The following is an 18,398-nucleotide window of genomic DNA, read 5'->3' as shown; positions in this document are numbered from 1 at the left end:
CCTGCATTATAGACAGCTGTCTCACATAGTCACCTTTATAAAAGACTCCTGTCCACAGACTCAATTAATCAGTCAGACTCTAACATCTACAACATGGGCAAGACTGAAGAGCTTTATAAGGATGTCAGGGACAAGATCATAGACCTGCACAAAGCTGGAAAGGGCTATAACACCAAAAGTAAGACGTTAGGTGAGAAGGAGACAACTGTTGGTGCAATAGTAAAAAAATGGAAGAAATACAAAATGACTGTCAATCAACATCGATCCTGGGCACCATGCAAAATCTCACCTCGTGGGGTATCCTTGATCATGAGGAAGGTGAGAGATCAACCTAAAACTACACAGGGGAACATGTTAATGATCTCAAGGCAGTTAGGACCACAGTCACCAAGAAAACCATTGGTAACACATTACGCCGTAAAGGTTTCAAATTCTGCAGTGCCCACATGGTCCCCCTGCTCAAGAAGGCACATGTGCAGGCCCATCTGAAGTTTGCCAATGAACACCTGGATGACTCTGTGAGTGATTGGGGGAAAGTGCTGTGGTCAGGTGAGACAAAAAATGAGGTCTTTGGCATTAACTCAACTCGCTGTGTTTGGAGGAAGAGAATGCTGCCTATGACCCAAAGAACACCGTCCCCACTGTCAAGCATGGAGGTGGAAACATTATGTTTTGGGAGTGTTTCTCTACTAAGGGCACAGGACTACTTCACCGCATCAATGAGAGAATGGATGGAGTCATGTACCGTAAAATCCTGAGTGGCAACCTCCCTCCCTCCTCCAGGACATTAACCCCTTTCTGACCTCGGACAGGATAGTACATCCGAGGTCAGAACCCTCGTTTTGATGCGGGCTCCGGCGGTGAGCCCGCATCAAAGCCGGGACATGTCAGCTGTTTTGAACAGCTGACATGTGCCCACAATAGCGGCGGGTGAAATTGCGATTCACCCGCCGCTATTATCTAGATAAATGCCGCTGTCAAACGCTGACAGTGGCATTTAACCGGCGCTTCCGGCCAGGCGGCCGGAAATGAGTGCATTGCTGACCCCGTCACATGATTGGGGGTCAGCGATGCTTCTGTATAGTAACCATAGAGGTCCTTGAGACCTCTATGGTTACTGATCCCCGGTGGCTGTGAGCACCACCCTGTGCTCGGCGCTCATAGCACACCTGCATTTCTGCTGCATAGCAGCGATCTGATGATCGCTGCTATGTAGCAGAGCCGATCGCGTTCTGCTAGCTTCTAGCCTCCTATGGAGGCTATTGAAGCATGGCAAAAGTTAAAAAAAAGTAAAAAAAATATAAAAGTCTAAATCACCCCCCTTTCGCCCCATTCAAAATAAATCAATTAAAAAAAAAATCAAACCTACACATATTTGGTATCGCCGAGTTCAGAATCACCCGATCTATCAATAAAAAAAGCATTAACCTGATCACTGAACAGCATAGCGAGAAAAAAATTTGAAACGCCAGAGTTACTAAAATGCAATAACGGGCGATCAAAAGAACTTATCTGCACCAAAATGGTATAAGTAAAAACGCCAGCTCGGCACGCAAAAAATTAGCCCTGACCTGACCCCAGATCATGAAAAATGGAGACACTACGGGTATCGGAAAATGGCGCAAATTTTTTTTTTTTTAACAAAGTTTGGAATTTTTTTTCACCACTTAGATAAAAAATAACCTAGTCATGTTAGGTGTCTATGAACTCGTACTGACCTGGAGAATCATAATGGCTGGTCAGTTTTAGCATTTAGTGAACCTAGCAAAAAAGCCAAACAAAAAACAAGTGTGGGACTGCACTTTTTTTTGCAATTTCACCTCACTTGGAATTTTTTTCCCATTTTCTAGTACACGACATGCTAAAACCAATGATGTCGTTCAAAAGTACAACTTGTTTCGCAAAAAATAAGCCCTCACATAGCCATATTGATGGAAAAATAAAAAAGTTATGGCTCTGCGAAAAACGAACATGGAAAAATGGAAAATCCCAAGGTCATGAAGGGGTTAAAATGGCGGGTCGTGGCTGGGTATTCCAGCAAGACTATGACCCAATACAGCATCAATTCTAGGTACGTTTGCACAGTTTTTGAAGGAATTTAAATTCGGTGCAGAGGTTGTTCCAAACATCTATTTAACCACAGATCTTCTGTGGATGTCACTTTAGGAAATCCTCCTGTGTCTACAGACAGACTGGATGATGTTGAGATGAGAACTTGTAGGTGGGATTTTCATCAGGATTAAAGGTGTTTAGTCTAAAAATCGAGATGGTTTGGGGTGAGCTGGACCGCAGAGTGAAGGCAAAAGGACCAACAAGTGCTAAGCATCTCTGGGAACTCCTTCAAGATTGTTGGAACACCATTCTTGGTGACTACCTCTTGAAGCTCATCAAGAGAATGCCAAGAGTGTGCAAAGCAGTCATCAAAGCAAAAGGTGGCTACTTTGAAGAACCTAGAATATAAGACAAAATTTCAGTTGTTTCACACTTTTTTGTTAAGTATATAATTCCACATGTGTTAATTCATAGTTTTGATGCCTTTAGTGTGAATGTACAATTTTCATAGTCATGAAAATACAGAAAAATCTTTAAATGAAAAGGTGTGTCCAAACTTTTGGTCTGTACTGTATAAGAATATAACTACCATGATACTGCACCCTATGTACAAGAATATAACTACTAGAATACTGCCTCCTATGTATAAGAATTTATACTGCCCCTATGAACAAGAATATAACTACTATAATACTGCCCCTATGTACAAGAATATAACTACTATAATACTGCCCCTATGTACAAGAATATAACTACTATAATACTGCCCCCAATGTACAAGAATATAACTGCTATAATACTGCTCCTATGTATAAGAATATAACTACCATAATACTGCCTCCTATGTACAAGAATATAACTACTATAATACTGCCCCCTATGTACAAGAATATAACTACTATAATACTGTCCCTATGTACAAGAATATAACTACTATAATACTGCTCCTATGCACAAGAATATAACTACTATAATACTGCTCCCTATGTACAAGAATATAACTACTATAATACTGCCCCTATGTACAAGAATATAACTACTATAATACTGCTCCCTATGTACAAGAATATAACTACTATAATACTGCTCCCTATGTACAAGAATATTACTACTATAATACTGCCCCTATGTACAAGAATATAACTACTATAATACTGCTCCCTATGTACAAGAATATAACTACTATAATACTGCACCTATGTACAGGAATATAACTACTATAATACTGACCCTATCTGCAAGAATATAACTACGATAATACTGCCTTTAAGTAAAAGAATGAAACTACTCTGCTTATGTAGTGTATACTTTAATCTCAATTTTATAGTTACTATGTTTAAAATGATGTCATAGTTTCACATCTTAGATACATTATACACTTGATAGCTGAGCATAAAATTCCTTTTTCCCTCTGCACAAAATACAAGTGACAAGCTAAGAAATGTATCATTTAAGAAACACATGTACCCTGCCAATTTCTACAGAGTTTGTCATTGCTAAAGGGCACTGCCCCAAGCCAGAAAAATTTACAAAGGGCCTGAGGGCTTGGCTCAGATCTCTCAGTATTTGAGGTATTAACATGGGAATGTTACCTTGTGGGATTAAACTAAAAATTCCCACTATTGCCTGATGAAACGTATGAGAAAATTGATTTAGAGAATGGTTTTTGGCTTGTCAGCACGTTTTTTTGCACATCTCAAAAATACACACTAATAATTTATTTATCATCAGATTTTATTTTTAATCCATAGAAAAAGACATTAGAATCAAATGGATTTGATGGGTGCAGAAGCTATACATTCATTTTAATGAAATAAAATACTTTCTTGTTTTTAAATCTTATATATATATATATATATATATATATATATATATACATACTGTGTGTGTATATATATATATATATATATACAGTATATATATATATATATATATATATATATATATATATATATATGAAAGAAAGTATTTAGTCAGCCACTGACTGTGTAAGTTCTCCCACTTAAAAACATGAGAGAGGCATGTAATTGACATCATAGGTAGACCACAACTACGAGAGTCAAAATCAGAAAACAAATCCAGAAAATCACCTCGTCTAATTTGGCTAGATTTATTTTGCTAATTTTTGTGGAAAATTAGTATTTGGTCATTAACAAAAGTTCATCTCAATATTTTTTTATTTATCCTTTGTTGGCAATGACAGAGGTCAAACGTTTTCTGTAAATCTTCACAAGGTTGGCGCACACTGTTGGTGGTATGTTGGCCCATTCCACCATGCAGATCTCCTCTAGAGCAGTGATGTTTTGGGTCTGTCGCAGGGCAACACGGACTGTCAACTCCCGCCAAAGGTTTTCTATGGGGTTGAGATTTGAAGACTGACTAGGCCACTCCAGGACCTTCATATGCTTCTTACGAAGACACTCCTTCATTGCCCTGGCAGTGTGCTTGGGATCATTATCATGCTGAAAGACCCATCCACGTTTCACCTTCAATGCCCTTGCTGATGGAAGGAGGTTTGCACTCAAAATCTCACGATACATGGCCCCATTCATTCTTTCATGTACACGGATCAGTCGTCCTGGTCGCTTTGCAGAGAACCAGCCCCAAAGCATGATGTTGTCACCCCCATGCTTCACAGTAGGTATGGTGTTCTTTGAATGCAACTCAGCATTCTGTCTCCTCCAAACACGATGAGTTTTGTTTCTTTCAAACAGTTCTATTTTGGTTTCATCAGACCATATGACAGTCTCTCAATACTCTTCTGGATAATCCAAATGCTCTCTAGCACACTTCAGATAGGCCTGGATATGTACTGGTTTAAGCAGGGGGACATGTCTGGCACTGCAGGATCTGAGTCCCTGGTGGCGTAGTGTGCTACTGATATTAGCCTTTGTTACAGTGGTCCCAGCTCTTTGCAGATCATTCACTAGGTCCCCCTGTGTGGTTCTGGGATTTTTGCTCACCGTTCTTATGATCATTTTGACGCCACGGGGTGAGATCTTGCGTGGAGACCCAGTCAAGGGAGATTATCAGTGGTATTGTATGTCTTCCATTTTCTTATTATTGCTCCCACAGTTAATTTCATCACACCAAGCTGCTTGCCTATTGCAGATTCAGGCTTCCCAGCCTTGTGCAGGGCTACAATTTTGTTTCTGGTGTCCTTCGACAGCTCTTTGGTCCTCACCATAGTAGAGTTTGGAGTGTGACTGTTTGAGGTTGTGGACAGGTGTCTTTTATATTGATAACAAGTTCAAACAGGTGCCATTACCATAGGTAATGTGTGGAGGACAGAGGAGCCTCTTAAAGAAGAAGTTACAGGTCTGTGAGAGCCAGAAATCTTGCATGTTTTTAGGTGACCAAATACTTATTTCCCACTATAATTTGCAAAATAAATATTGCCAAATCAGACAAGGTGATTTTCTGGATTTGTTTTCTCATTTTGACTCTCATAGTTGTGGTCTACCTGTGATGTCAATTACAGGCCTCTCTCTATAAACTTCTGACAACATGTCTCCGAATTTCCAAGCAATAAATTTTGTATTTGTTTTCTAACAAAGAAAAATGTTCAAAATTAAAAAAACAGTGCTTTCAGACCTCAAATAATGCAAAGAAAACAAGTTCATAATCATTTAGAAACAACAATACTAATGTTTTAACTCAGGAAGAGTTCAGAAATCAATATTTTGTGGAATAACCATGATTTTTATTCACAGCTTTCATGCGTCATGGCATGCTTTTCACCAGTCATTCTGGAGATTGGGCTGCCCATGACAGGGTTTTGATGTGGTGGTCTCTTAATTTTTACCAGAGCTGTATGTATATATATATATATACACTCACCGGCCACTTTATTAGGTACACCTGTCCAACTTCTTGTTAACACTTAATTTCTAATCAGCCAATCACATGGCGGCAACTCAGTGCATTTAGGCATGTAGACATGGTCAAGACAATCTCCTGCAGTTCAAACCGAGCATCAGTATGGGGAAGAAAGGTGATTTGAGTGCCTTTGAACGTGGCATGGTTGTTGGTGCCAGAAGGGCTGGTCTGAGTATTTCAGAAACTGCTGATCTACTGGGATTTTCACGCACAACCATCTCTAGGGTTTACAGAGAATGGTCCGAAAAAGAAAAAAAATCCAGTGAGCGGCAGTTCTGTGGGCGGAAATGCCTTGTTGATGCCAGAGGTCAGAGGAGAATGGGCAGACTGGTTCGAGCTGATAGAAAGGCAACAGTGACTCAAATCGCCACCCGTTACAACCAAGGTAGGCCTAAGAGCATCTCTGAACGCACAGTGCGTCGAACTTTGAGGCAGATGGGCTACAGCAGCAGAAGACCACACCGGGTACCACTCCTTTCAGCTAAGAACAGGAAACTGAGGCTACAATTTGTACAAGCTCATCGAAATTGGACAGTAGAAGATTGGAAAAACGTTGCTTGGTCTGATGAGTCTCGATTTCTGCTGCGACATTGCTTGAAAAAGGATTGGAAAATCCGAAACGTCGCCACGCCATTCAGGCATTAAAGACCCACTTTTTTGTTACTTTTTGTGCTGTTTTCCTTTTTTCTTATATTATTGGAGCCACTGGAATACTGGCTTGGGAAGCTCTGCACTGCAAGTGTGGTAATATGGTGCTGTTCTAATTTTTTCAATATATATATATATATATATATATATATATATATTCAGGATGGGCCATGTATATAAATACACCTAAATAAAATGGGAATGGTTGGTGATATCAAGTTCCTATTTGTGGCACATTAGTATATGGGAAGGGGAAAACTTTTCAAGATGGGTGGTGACCATGGCGGCCATTTTGAAGTCGGCCATTTTGGATCCAACTTTATTTTTTCCAATGGGAAGAGTGTCATGTAACACATCAAACTTATTGAGAATTTCACAAGACAAACAATGGTGTGCTTGGTTTTAACGTAACTTTATTCTTGCATGAGTTGTTTACAAGTTACGCTTTGTTAGCAGCCATTAACATATCGCAGAGGTTAACACTTGAGGAGCGGATAGAAATTGTGTTGATGTCTGGTGAATGCAGTACCCGGGTCATTGCAGCAGATTTCAATGCAAGACACCCTACGCAAGAAAACTGTCACCATTCTCATTTGATTTAGGTGTATCTATATAAATGAACCACCCAAAAAAGTTTGCCTCATCACTGAATATAATGTTCTGTGTAAATTGAGAGTCATGTTCCAATTTTTGTTTTGCCCATTCTGCAAATTCAGCGCACCGATCTGGCATCAGTTGGACATCCCTTCGGCGGATATTAGCTACTCACAAATGGCACCCTTACAAAATCCAGCTGCTGCAGCATCTCAAGGAGGATGACCCAGATTGGCGCCCTGAATTTGCTCCTCACGTGTTAACCTCTGCGACATGTCAATGGCTGTTAACAAAGCTTAACTTGTAAATAACTCATGAAAGAATAAAGTTACGTTAAAACCAAGCACATCATTGTTTGTCTTGTGAAATTCTCAATAAGTTTGATGTGTCACATGATCCTCTTCCCATTGGAAAAAATAAAGTTGGATCCAAAATGGCTGACTTCAAAATGGCCGCCATGGTTACCACCCATCTTGAAAAGCTTTCCCCCTCCCATATACTAATGTGCCACAAACAGGAAGTTGATATTACCAACCATTCCCATTTTATTTAGGTGTATCCATATACATGGCCCATCTTGTACATATCCATATACAGGGGTTGGACAAAATAATGGAAACACCTAACATTTTGGCATAATAATCTTCGAACATGTTATAAACATGCAAACCGTGACATATGGTAATGTTTTGTAGTTGATTATTTGTGTTATGTGATATGTGTATGTAAATTAACTGTTTGCTTTGCTGAAATGTAAGTACATTGATGAAAACCTGATACCAATGGCAGACCTCTCAGATTTTCAAAGAGGCCAAATTGTTGGTGCTCGTATGGCAGGCACTAGTGTAACAGAAAGTGCCCGAATGCTTGGCGTGTCAAGAGGTACTGTCTCCAAAGTAATGACAGCGTTTGAAAGAGAAGGAAAAACGTCCGCAGCAAAGCACAGGTCCGGCCGAAAGTCGAAGTTGACTGAGAGAGACCGTCGGACTCTAAAGCGAATTGTGAGAGAGGATCGCAAGACCAGGGCTCCGAAAATAACTGCTGTGCTCAATGAACAACTACAGAACCCAGTTTCCATGAAAACTGTTCATCGGGAGCCACACAAATCTGGATTCCACGGAAGAGCTGCAATTAGAAAACCGTTGCTCTCAATGACAAATGTTTCCAAGCGTTTAGAGTGGTGTAGAAACCTCCAGAATTGGTCCCTCGAGCAATGGAAACATGTGATATTCTCAGACGAATCATCGTTTACCCTATTAACGACCTGCGGCTGAGTGTACGTTTGGAGACAGCCGAATGAAGCATTCCATCCAGACTGCCTTCTCCCAACCGTAAAACATGACGGAGGTTCTGTGATGATCTGGGGTGCTATTTCATGGAGATCCGCCAGGCCAATGATATCCCTTCATGGAAGAATTAACAGCCGAGATTATTTAGGCATTTTGGGCAACCAAGTGCACCCAATGGTTCAAGCACTGTTCCCGGAGGGGAACGCCATCTTTCAGGATGATAATGCACCAATTCATACAGCTAGAATTGTTAAAGCATGGCGCGAGGAACATTCTAATGAAGTTGAGCATCTCATCTGGCCCCCACAATCCCCAGACCTCAACATTATTGAGCATTTATGGTCGATTTTAGAGATTCAAGTTAGACGTTGATTTCCGCCGCCATCGTCACTCAAAGAGCTGAAGGGTGTTTTAACTGCAGAATTGGCTAAAATTCCTTTGGAAACAATTCACACCTTGTATGAATCCATACCTCAGAGAATTGAGGCTATAATCGCCGCAAAAGGTGGACCTATACCAAATTAAACTAATTTTTGTTGATATTTCCAGGTGTGTCCATTATTTTGTCCAACCCCTGTATATATATATATATATATATATATATATATATATATATATATATATATATATATATATATATATATATTTTATATATATACTGTATATGCTGTATATATATATATATATATATATATATATATATATATATATATATATATATATATACGTTGGATATATAACAATTAGTGTTGAGCGGTACCGTCCGATACTTGAAAGTATCGGTATCGGAAAGTATCGGCCGATACCGGCAAAGTATCGGATCCAATCTGATACCGATACCCGATAGCAATACAAGTCAATGGGACTCAAGTATCGGACGGTATCCCTGATGGTTCCCAGGGTCTGAAGGAGAGGAAACTCTCCTTCAGGCCCTGGGATCCATATTAATGTGTAAAAGAAAGAATTAAAATAAAAAATATTGCTATACTCACCTCTCCGACGCAGCCTGGACCTCAGCGAGGGAACTGGCAGCGTTGTTTGCTTAAAATTCGCGCGTTTACTTCCTTACTTGAAGTCCCGGCTTGTGATTGGTCGCGTGCCGCCCATGTGGCCGCGATGCGACCAATCACAGCAAGCCGTGACGTAATTTTAGGTCCTTCAGGATTTTAAAATTACGTTCTGGCTTGTGATTGGTCGTGTCGCGGTCACATGGGCGACGCGACCAATCACAAGCCGTGACGTCACGGGAGGCTGGACACGCGCGCATTTTAAAATCCCGTGGTTCCCTCGCTGAGGTCCAGGCTGCGTCGGAGAGGTGAGTATAGCAATATTTTTTATTTTAATTCTCTCTTTTACACATTATTACATTAATGTTGTTTCGATACCGATACCCGATACCACAAAAGTATCGGATCTCGGTATCGGAATTCCGATACCCGCAAGTATCGGCCGATACCCGATACTTGCGGTATCGGAATGCTCAACACTAATAACAATATATCTTTATGGCCCCTGTATATTGAGGTGAGGAAAAAGATTCTCCACAGTATTTGAACCCACAATCTCAACAACACAGGAAGGAAGCTAAGCTACTGAGCCACAAGCTCTGGTGATCTTACTAGGAGGCAGATTACATAGAGAATGATGCATAGTGAACAACAAGAGAATAAGATTTTTTCATCCTATAAAATTAATAAAAAATAATAATGAATAGGGGCAATGTGGCACAACCAAAGCAGGGTCGGACTGGCCCACTGGGGAACCGGTGGATTCTCCGGCGGGCCCAGGCATTTACACCTGCTGACATGCAGTGCCAGTAGCTGCCTAGGGCCCCCGCTCCTCCAGGGGCCCCCAGCCAGTGGCTTGCCACTAACAGCGGCACACCCAGCTGCTATTGGGCCCCTGAGTCAGGGGGGCGAGCCCGGTGCCAGCGGAGCAGCAGCTGGAGACAGGAGCCTGTCCCTGCAGCTAAAGAGAAATAACTACTCAGCTACTGAGCCACAAGCTCTGGAGAACTTACTAGGAGGCAGATTACATAGAGAATGATGCATTGTGAACAGGAAGAGAATAAGATTTTTGCATCCTATAAAATTAATAAAAAATAATAATGAATTGGGGGCAATGTGGCACAAACAAAGCAGGGTTGGACTGGCCCACTGGGGAACCGGAGGATTCCCCGCTCCTCCCGGGGCCCCCAGCCTGTGGCAGCGGAGCAGCAGCTGCAGACAGGAGCCTGTTCCTGCTGCTAAAGAGAAATGACTATTCACACTTCCCCATGCCCCCATGGGTGTGGAGAGATGTGAATATTCATTTTACTTTAATAGCGGGCAGTGTTAGCCACAGGCTGAGGCTAACACTGCCTGCACGGTAGATGCTAGAATGTATGGGCTGCTTCCAGGTATGATGTCCTTTCCAGGAGACAGCTAGAATGTGTGGGCTGTAGTCAGGACCCAGAAGGAGCACATACATTCCAACTACAACCGCGAAAGCAGCCGGCGACAAAGATGCTGCCAGGATGTGCTATGGCTGCGGGAAACATGCAGAGAGGTGAGTGGTGCTGTGTGTCTGTCTACATGTGTGTGAGTGGTGCGGTGCTGTGTGTGGTGCTGTGTGTGTAAGAGTGGTGCTGTGTGTGTATTGGAGAGGGCAAAGATGTGGGTGATGGAGAGAGCAGTGATGGGGTGGTGTGGAGAAGGCAATGTTGATGGTGGTGGAAAGGATGATGGGGGTGGTGGGGGAGGAGGCAATGATGGAGGTGGTGGAAAGGGCAATGATTGTAGTGGTGGAAAGGACAATGATGGTGGTGAGGAGGAGGCAATGATTGAGGTGGTGGAATGGGCAATGATGGGGGTAGTGGGGGAGAAAGCAATGATGGATGTGGTGGGTGAGAAGGCAATGATGGAGGTGTTGATGAGGACGATGATGGAGGTGGAGGGGGAGAACAATGAGGGGGGCTGCATTATACTATATGAGAGGAGCTGCATTATACTTTATGAGGGGGCTACATTATATTCTGTGGGGTTGCTGCATTATATTCTGTATTGGGGCTGCATTAATCTCTCAGGGGGCTACATTATATTCTGGGGGCTACATTATACTATATGAGGGGAGGGGCTACAGTATATTCTGTGGGAGGGCTGCATTATACCTTATGAGGGGGCTGCATTATACTCTGAGGGAGCTACATTATATTCTGTGGAGGGGCTGCATTATACTATATGAGGATTGCTGCATTATATGTTGTGAACTGTGTTTCTGGGCTCCCTCTGGTGGTCACTAACAGTATTGTGTTAGGTATGTCTTGTTGCAGGCCTGAGCTCCAGCTGTGTCGTTAAGCAGCGGGTGTTTCCTATTTGAGTCTCCTCTGGACTCAGTCTCTTGCCTGGCATCGTTGTATCCAGACCTATTTGGTCTCCTCCGGATTCCTTTCAGTCTGCCTCATGCAAGAAAAGCTAAGTCTGTTTTGTACAATTTGGATCGTTTGCATTATTCAGTGTTTTTGTCCAGCTTGCTTTACATTTGATTTTTGACTCGCTGGAAGCTCTAGGGGGCTGATATTCTCCCTCCACACCGTCAGTCGATGTGGGGGTTCTTGAATGTTCAGCGTGGATGTTTTGTAGGGTTTTCTGCTAACCGCATAGTCCACTATCTATTTTCTGCTATCTAGACTATTGGGCCTCACTTTGCTGAATCTAGTTCATCTCTACGTTTGTGTTTTCCTCTTGCCTCACCGTTATTATTTGTTGGGGGCTTTCTATATCTTTGGGGTTCAATTTCTCTGGAGGCAAGCGAGGTCTTATTTTTTCCCTTTAGGGGTAGTCAGTTCTCCGGCTGGCTCGAGACGTCTAGAACCAACGTAGGCACGTTCACCGGCTACTTTTAGTTGTTTGTGTCAGGATCAGGTATGCGGTTAGCCCAGTTTCCACCTCCCTAGAGCAGTATTTATATTTTTGCTGTCTTGCCGGAATATCAGAGATCCTCTGCCATTGGGATCATAACTGAATGCCAGGCCAAAAGAAAATGTTTAATGCATCGCAGAAGCGGGATTAAAAAGAAGTTCTGAGTTTTTTTTTTGTTGTTGTTTTTTTTTTTTTTTTTTTTTTTTTTTTTTTTGCTGCAGTTTGCCTAGCTTCTTCCATCCCCTTTTTCTCTGAGTGGCTGAAACTCTGCTGCAGATATGAATGTCCAGACTTTGACTTCTAGTGTGGATCAGCTTGCTGCTAGGGTGCAAAGCATTCAGGATTTTGTTATCCATAGCCCTATGTCTGAACCAAAAATACCTATTCCTGAGCCGTTTTTTGGAGATAGATCTAAATTCCTGAATTTTAGGAATAATTGTAAATTGTTTCTGTCTCTGAAACCTCGTTCCTCTGGTGATTCCGCTCAGCAAGTTAAGATTGTTATTTCCTTCTTGCGCGGCGACCCTCAGGATTGGGCCTTCTCTCTGGCGCCAGGAGATCCTGCATTGGTGAATGCTGATGCGTTTTTTCTGGCACTTGGTTTGCTTTATGAGGAGCCTAATCTTGAAAATCAGGCTGAAAAAATGTTGCTGGTTATCTCTCAGGGTCAGGACGAAGCTGAAGTATATTGCCAAAAATTTCGGAAATGGTCCGTGCTTACTCAATGGAATGAGTGTGCACTGGCCGCAAATTTCAGAAATGGTCTTTCTGAAGCCATTAAAGATGTGATGGTGGGGTTTCCTATCCCTACAGGTCTAAATGATTCAATGGCTCTAGCCATTCAAATTGATCGACGTTTGCGGGAGCGCAAATCTGATAATCCTTTGGCGGTGCTGTCTGAACGGTCACCTGATTCTATGCAATATGACAGAATTCTGACGAGAGCCGAGCGACAAAATCATAGACGTCAAAATGGGTTGTGTTTCTACTGTGGTGATTCAACACATGTTATCTCAGCATGCTCTAAACGTTTAAAGAAAAAAGTTAATCCTGTCGCCATTGGTACTTTTCAGCCTAAGTTTATTTTGTCTGTGACTTTAATTTGTTCATTATCTTCTTACTCAGTTATGGCTTTTGTGGATTCTGGTGCTGCTTTAAGTCTGATGGATTTGTCGTTTGCCAAGCGCTGCGGTTTTGTCCTGGAGCCTTTGGAAAATCCTATTCCTCTTAGAGGAATTGATTCTACGCCATTGGCAGAGAATAAACCTCAGTATTGGACGCAGGTGACCATGTGCATGACTCCTGTACATCAGGAGGTGATTCGTTTTTTGGTACTGCATAAAATGCATGATGTTGTCGTTTTGGGTCTGCCATGGTTACAGGCCCATAATCCAGTTTTAGATTGGAAAGGTATGACTGTGTCTAGTTGGGGGTGTCAGGGGATTCATGGCGATTCTCCATTGGTGTCTATTGCTTCTTCTACTCCTTCTGAGATCCCTGTGTTTTTGTCAGACTTTCAGGATGTAATTAATGAGGCCAGGTCCAGTGCCCTTCCTCCTCATAGGGACTGTGATTGTGCTATAGATTTGATTCCTAGTAGTAAGTTTCCTAAGGGACGACTCTTTAATTTATCTGTGCCAGAGCATGCCGCGATGCGGAGTTATATAAAGGAGTCTTTGGAGAAGGGACATATTCGCCCATCCTCGTCCCCTCTTGGTGCAGGATTCTTTTTTATGGGCAAGAAAGACGGGTCTCTGAGACCTTGTATTGATTATCGTCTTCTGAATAAGATCACTGTTAAATTTCAGTATCCTTTGCCATTGTTGTCTGATTTGTTTGCTCGGATTAAGGGATCCAGTTGGTTCACCAAGATAGATCTTCGTGGTGCGTATAACCTTGTGCGCATAAAGCAGGGAGATGAATGGAAAACGGCATTTAATACGCCTGAGGGTCATTTTGAGTACCTGGTGATGCCTTTCGGATTATCTAATGCTCCTTCTGTGTTTCAGTCCTTCATGCATGACATCTTCCGGAAATATCTGGATAAATTTATGATTATTTATCTGGATGATATTTTGTTTTTTTCTGATGATTGGGAGTCCCATGTGAACCAGGTCAGGATGGTGTTTCAGGTTTTGCGGGAGAATGCTCTATTTGTGAAGGGCTCAAAATGTATCTTTGGGGTACAGAAGGTTTCTTTTTTGGGTTTTATTTTGTCCCCTTCTACTGTGGAGATGGACCCAGTTAAGGTCCGTGCCATTCAGAAGCCTGCAGAAGTTCTTGGGCTTTGCTAATTTTTACCGTCGTTTTATCGCTAATTTCTGCAGCGTGGTTAAACCTTTGACGGATATGACCAAGAAGGGTTCTGATGTTGCGAATTGGTCTCCTGCGGCCGTGGAGGCCTTTCGGGAGCTGAAGCGTCGGTTTACTTCAGCGCCAGTCTTGTGCCAGCCGGATGTCTCTCTTCCCTTCCAGGTTGAAGTTGATGCTTCTGAAATTGGTGCAGGGGCTGTTTTGTCGCAAAAATGTTCTGATGGCTCCGTGATGAAGCCATGCGCCTTCTTTTCAAGGAAATTTTCACCTGCTGAGCGGAAATACGATGTTGGTAATCGGGAGTTGTTGGCCATGAAGTGGGCATTTGAGGAGTGGCGACATTGGCTCGAGGGAGCTAGACATCGTGTGGTGGTCTTGACTGATCATAAAAATCTGATTTACCTCGAGTCTGCCAAGCGCCTGAATCCTAGACAGGCCCGTTGGTCGTTGTTTTTCTCCCGTTTTGACTTTGTGGTCTCGTACCTGCCTGGTTCGAAGAACGTGAAGGCTGATGCACTTTCTAGGAGTTTTGTGCCTGATTCTCCGGGAGTCTCTGAGCCGGCTGGTATTCTCAGAGAGGGAGTAATTTTGTCTGCCATTTCCCCAGATTTGCGACGAGGGCTGCAAAAATTTCAGGCTGATAGGCCTGATCGTTGTCCACCAGGGAGATTGTTTGTCCCTGATGGATGGACCAACAGAGTTATTTCTGAGGTTCATTCTTCGGTGTTGGCGGGACATCCTGGGATTTTCGGTACCAGAGATTTGGTGGCCAGGTCCTTTTGGTGGCCTTCCTTGTCGCGGGATGTGCGTTCTTTTGTGCAGTCCTGTGGGATTTGTGCTCGGGCTAAGCCTTGCTGTTCTCGTGCCAGCGGGTTTCTTTTGCCCTTGCCTATCCTGAAGAGGCCTTGGATGCACATTTCCATGGATTTCATTTCGGATCTTCCGGTCTCGGAAGATGTCTGTCATCTGGGTGGTGTGCGATCGTTTTTCTAAAATGGTCCATTTGGTGCCCTTGCCTAAGTTGCCTTCCTCCTCTGATTTGGTTCCTTTGTTCTTTCAGAATGTGGTTCGTTTGCATGGCATCCCTGAGAATATTGTATCTGACAGAGGATCCCAGTTTGTGTCCAGATTCTGGCGATCCTTTTGTGCTAAGATGGGTATTGATTTGTCTTTCTCGTCGGCTTTTCATCCTCAGACTAATGGCCAGACCGAGCGAACTAATCAGACGTTAGAGACTTATTTGAGATGTTTTGTTTCTGCTGATCAGGACGACTGGGTTACCTTTTTGCCACTGGCCGAGTTTGCCCTTAATAATCGGGCTAGTTCTGCCACCTTGGTTTCACCCTTTTTCTGCAACTCTGGTTTTCATCCTCGTTTCTCCTCGGGTCAGGTTGAACCTTCTGACTGTCCTGGGGTTGATTCTGTGGTGGATAGGTTGCAGCGGATTTGGAACCATGTGGTGGACAATTTGAAATTGTCACAAGACAAGGCCCAGCGGTTTGCCAACCGCCGCCGCGGTGTGGGTCCCCGACTTCGTGTTGGGGATTTGGTTTGGTTGTCTTCTCGGCATGTTCCTTTGAAAGTCTCCTCTCCTAAGTTCAAGCCTCGCTTTATCGGTCTTTATAACATTTTGGAAATCCTTAACCCGGTGTCTTTTCGCTTGGACCTTCCAGCGTCTTTTGCTATTCATAATGTGTTCCATAGGTCCTTGTTGCGGCGGTACGTGGTGCCTATGGTTCCTGCTGTTGAGCCTCCTGCCCCAGTTTTGGTTGAGGGCGAGTTGGAGTACGTGGTGGAGAAGATTCTGGATTCTCGTATCTCTAGACGGAAACTCCAGTATTTAGTTAAGTGGAAAGGCTATGGTCAGGAGGATAATTCCTGGGTTGTCGCCTCTGATGTTCATGCGGCTGATTTGGTTCATGCCTTTCACGCTGCTCATCCTGATCGCCCTGGGGGTCTTGGTGAGGGTTCGGTGACCCCTCCTCAAGGGGGGGGTACTGTTGTGAACTGTGTTTCTGGGCTCCCTCTGGTGGTCACTAACGGTATTGTGTTAGGTATGTCTTGTTGCAGGCCTGAGCTCCAGCTGTGTCGTTAAGCAGCGGGTGTTTCCTATTTGAGTCTCCTCTGGACTCAGTCTCTTGCCTGGCATCGTTGTATCCAGACCTATTTGGTCTCCTCCGGATTCCTTTCAGTCTGCCTCATGCAAGAAAAGCTAAGTCTGTTTTGTACAATTTGGATCGTTTGCATTATTCAGTGTTTTTGTCCAGCTTGCTTTACATTTGATTTTTGACTCGCTGGAAGCTCTAGGGGGCTGATATTCTCCCTCCACACCGTCAGTCGATGTGGGGGTTCTTGAATGTTCAGCGTGGATGTTTTGTAGGGTTTTCTGCTAACCGCATAGTCCACTATCTATTTTCTGCTATCTAGACTATTGGGCCTCACTTTGCTGAATCTAGTTCATCTCTACGTTTGTGTTTTCCTCTTGCCTCACCGTTATTATTTGTTGGGGGCTTTCTATATCTTTGGGGTTCAATTTCTCTGGAGGCAAGCGAGGTCTTATTTTTTCCCTTTAGGGGTAGTCAGTTCTCCGGCTGGCTCGAGACGTCTAGAACCAACGTAGGCACGTTCACCGGCTACTTTTAGTTGTTTGTGTCAGGATCAGGTATGCGGTTAGCCCAGTTTCCACCTCCCTAGAGCAGTATTTATATTTTTGCTATCTTGCCGGAATATCAGAGATCCTCTGCCATTGGGATCATAACAATTATACCCTTTGAGGGGGCTACATTATATTCTATGGGGGAGCTGCGTTATACCTTATGAGGGGGTTGCATTATATTTTGGGGGGCTGCATTCCATGCGGAAGGCTACATTATATTCTATGAAGGGTTACATTACATTCTATGAGGGGGTTTGTTTATATTCTAAGAGGGGCCTACCCCAACCCTTGCTACATAATTAAGATGTGTACTACCTTATATTTATACTATGATATTAGCGTGTTTTACCACACAATTGGTGGTCTTCTATTTATTTCTATGTAGCTACATAGTTGGCCCCAAGAATGATTTTCTCTGGTGGGCCCAAGGTGCTCTAGTCCGACGCTGTTGATGGCCTATCATTAAGATAGATCATCATTAAAAAAAATAGAGGTCAACCTCTTTAAGATACAAAAACCTGACCTCCATCTGAGACAGCATGGACTACTGCAAAGAGAGGCAGTCAAAAGAGCCAAGAGCCAAGTCCAGCACTATTATCCATCCACACCCTAGCCCATCCATCCATCCATCGTCCCAAGTGATAATATGTCATCCAAGATGGCAACACATTGTGTGACTGCAGGGGTCCACCACCGTTTCTATTGTTGGCATTTTGTCCATGCAACAATTACATCAGACACTGTCCGGCATCTGGTGTTTTTTCGTTATAATGAATGACCCCTCATCACATAGGATTGTCAATACAGAGCGGCAGACCGACCAGGCCTGCAAAATGAATGACCATAATATATTGAAAACTTTGTTCTTTAAATATGTTGAGCACATAGGAACCAATGCAAAGAATCCCCTATGCACCAATGAGATCAATAATCTTGGACCATACCATCCTCAGAAGGGGATTTCTTCTTTAAGCTCAACATGTCTATTATGTGTCATCTTTAAAATGCAGCTATTTTTAGAATTGGGAAAAAAATAATAAAAAATTAGGCCTAAGGAGATTCACAATA

The 18,398-nt window shown here is 43.0% G+C and overlaps 1 protein-coding gene across 1 annotated transcript in view; it reads right to left on the bottom strand.

Annotated features, from left to right (window-relative positions):
- The window catches only part of LOC143767857 (germ cell nuclear acidic protein-like), a 200,487-nt gene that overhangs the window by 168,764 nt on the left and 13,325 nt on the right, over positions 1 to 18,398 (bottom strand). The gene's annotated exons all lie outside the window — the stretch shown is intronic.

This window comes from Ranitomeya variabilis, chromosome 4, assembly GCF_051348905.1.
Source record: "Ranitomeya variabilis isolate aRanVar5 chromosome 4, aRanVar5.hap1, whole genome shotgun sequence".
NCBI lineage: Eukaryota > Metazoa > Chordata > Amphibia > Anura > Dendrobatidae > Ranitomeya > Ranitomeya variabilis.
The sequence above is the reverse complement of the archived record's forward strand: the minus strand, read 5'-3'. Positions and strand labels throughout refer to the sequence as shown.